The 2,328-nt window shown below is 42.7% G+C and overlaps 1 non-coding gene across 1 annotated transcript; it reads right to left on the minus strand.

Annotated features, from left to right (window-relative positions):
* Nucleotides 1–851: 851 nt before the first annotated feature.
* On the minus strand, nt 852–923 carry TRNAW-CCA (transfer RNA tryptophan (anticodon CCA)). Its single transcript has one exon. It is a non-coding gene; the product is annotated as a tRNA-Trp (tRNA).
* Nucleotides 924–2,328: the final 1,405 nt, after the last annotated feature.

The following is a 2,328-nucleotide window of genomic DNA, read 5'->3' on the forward strand; positions in this document are numbered from 1 at the left end:
ATGTACAAGCTTGATTTAGAAAAGGCAGATGAACCAGAGATCAAATTGCCAACGTTCATTAGATCACAGAGAAAGCAAGAGGATTCCAAAAAACATCTACTTCTGCTTCATTGACTACACTAAAACTTTTAACTGTGTGGATCACAACAAACTGGAAAATTCTTAAAGGGATGGGAATACTAGACCACCTTACCTGTCTCCTGAGAAACCTGTATGCAGTTCAAGAAGCAACAGTTAGAACCAGACATGGAACAACAGAATGGTTCCAAATTGGAAAAGGAGTACATCAAGGGTGTATACTGTCACCTTGCTTACTTAACTACATGCAGAGTACATCATGCAAAATTCTGGGCTGGATGAATCACAAGCTGGAATGAAGACTGTGAGGAGAAATACCAACAGCCTCAGATGTGCAGATGATACCACCCTTATGGCAGAAAATGAAGAGGAGAGGAAAAGCCATTTGATGTGGGTGAAAGAGGAGAGTGAAAAAACTGGCTTAAAACTCAACATTCAACAAACTAGATCATGGCATACAGTCCCATCACTTCATGGCAGATAGATGGGGAAAAGAATAAACAGTGACAGATTTTATTTTCTTGGGCTCTAAAATCACTGTGGATGGTGACTGCAGCTATGAAATTAAGACACTTGAGCCTTGGAGGGAAAGCTATGACAAACCTAGACAGTGTATTAAAAAGCAGAGATATCACTTGGCCAACAAGTGAAGTCGCTCAGTCGTGTCCGACTCTTTGCAACCCCATGGACTGTAGCCTACCAGGCTCCTCCGTCCATGGGATTCTCCAGGCAAGAATACTGGAGTGGGTTGCCAATTCCTTCTCCAGGGGATCTTCCCAACCCAGGGATCGAACCCGGGTCTCCTGCATTGGAGGCAGACGCTTTAACCTCTGAGCCACCAGGGAAGTTTCCAGTAGTCATGTACGGATGTTGAGAGCTAGACCCTAAAGAAGGCTGAGCATCCAAAAATTCACGCTTTCCTGTGCTGGAGGAGACTCTCAAGAGTCCCTTGGGCAAGAAGGAGATCAAATCAGTCAATGCTAAAGGAAATCATCCCTGACTATTCATTGAAAGGGCTGATGGCTGAAGCTGAAGCTCCAATACTTTGGCCACCAGATGCAAAGAGCTGACTCAATGGAACAGATCCTGATCTGGGGAAAGATTGAGGGCAAGAGGAGAAGGGGATGACAGAGGATGAGATGGTTGGATGGCATCACCAACTCAATGGACATAAGTGTGAGCAAACTCTGGGAGATGGTGAAGGACAGGGAAGCCAAATGTGCTGCAGTCCATGAGGGTCACAAAGAGTCAGACATGACTTAGTGACTGTAAAACAACAACCCATCCATTAAGGCCTCCAAATTCAATACCCAATATTATCTAAATTACAGAGTCCATCCAATCAGCAACTGGTATACATTTTGTTATTATAGATTTGGCCAATATGTTATGCTGGGTGCCTATTTCAACATCCTTTCAGTAATATTTTGCTTTCACATCCATAGGGAAATGATACTTAGCCACCAATAGAATACCTCAGAAGCTTTACAATCATACACAACCTTCATAGGCTATATTTTAGCTGTATCACCTTTCCACCATGAATACAGTTATGACACTACATGGTTAACAGACATTCTCTGAGGCAAAATTTCACTTGCCACATTTATTCAGGACATACACATTTAGAAAAGGGCTCATAAAAGTGGCATGGGCCATTGTCCTATATATGTGTCACTTTGGTTAAATTTCTAAAAATTATTTGATAACCTAAGAGTTGCTTCAGATGTGACACTGTCAAGAGACAATTATTGGTCCTCTCTATATCCTCAATATTTAAAACAAGTTCAACTTCTTGTAGGCCTTTTTTGGCTCTGTTGATCTTCATTGAAAAATTTTATTTAACCTCACTTATACTGTTACTTGCAAATAAGCCTGCCATGAACAGCAGCCCCTCAAAAAAGGCTCTAGAACCTGCCATACAACACGGACTCCCATTAGTGGCCCTGAGACTTAATTTTAGAGGCTTTAAGCAACTTCCTCTCATGTCTCCTAGAGTCTCTGGACCACCCATAGTAAGTAAAAGTTGCCCACAGAATTCTGATGCAAGAAACTTCCTTCCTTGGCCATGTGCTTTACACCATTAGAGCAGCAATAGCTGGCCACCTACTTGGGTCTTTTGGAATTTGGGCCCTGGGCCCACAGCCCTCTGTACTTAGCTGACCAATATGCCTTGAGTTATAAAAGCAGCAGCATAAAAGCTTGGCATGGCTACTAAGGCCTCCAGGCTACAAGATGGAGCCAAACCTG

This window comes from Giraffa tippelskirchi, chromosome X (assembly GCF_054371585.1).
Source record: "Giraffa tippelskirchi isolate mGirTip1 chromosome X, T2T-mGirTip1v1.2.pri, whole genome shotgun sequence".
NCBI lineage: Eukaryota > Metazoa > Chordata > Mammalia > Artiodactyla > Giraffidae > Giraffa > Giraffa tippelskirchi.